Source organism: Phaethon lepturus, unplaced genomic scaffold (assembly GCF_000687285.1).
Source record: "Phaethon lepturus isolate BGI_N335 unplaced genomic scaffold, ASM68728v1 scaffold49647, whole genome shotgun sequence".
NCBI classification, from domain to species: Eukaryota; Metazoa; Chordata; class Aves; order Phaethontiformes; family Phaethontidae; genus Phaethon; species Phaethon lepturus.
The window spans coordinates 2,645-2,937 of NW_010554983.1; positions in this window are offsets into that span (position 1 = coordinate 2,645).

A 293-nucleotide genomic window follows, 5' to 3' on the forward strand; every position below is an offset into this window, starting at 1 on the left:
TTTGGGTGACCCGCTGACGCTCCCCTCGGCTCCCTGGCAGCCCCCACCGTTTCTCTACACCTCACGGGTGCTGTTGGGGATGGCTCCAGCCTGGCTGCCTTCCTCCTCTTCCTGCTGGGGACCGGCCCTTCTGCCGGCGCTGGATGCTGGGAGTCAGCGGGAGGCTTGCAGCGCGTCCCGGTTGTGTGGAGGGAGGGTGCGTCCCGGTGCCACAGCCCCTGTTGGGAATTGATTGTTTTTGTAAACAGTAAAGAAATAAATTGGCTACTTTTTCCAGAAGTTGTCCAGTGTCT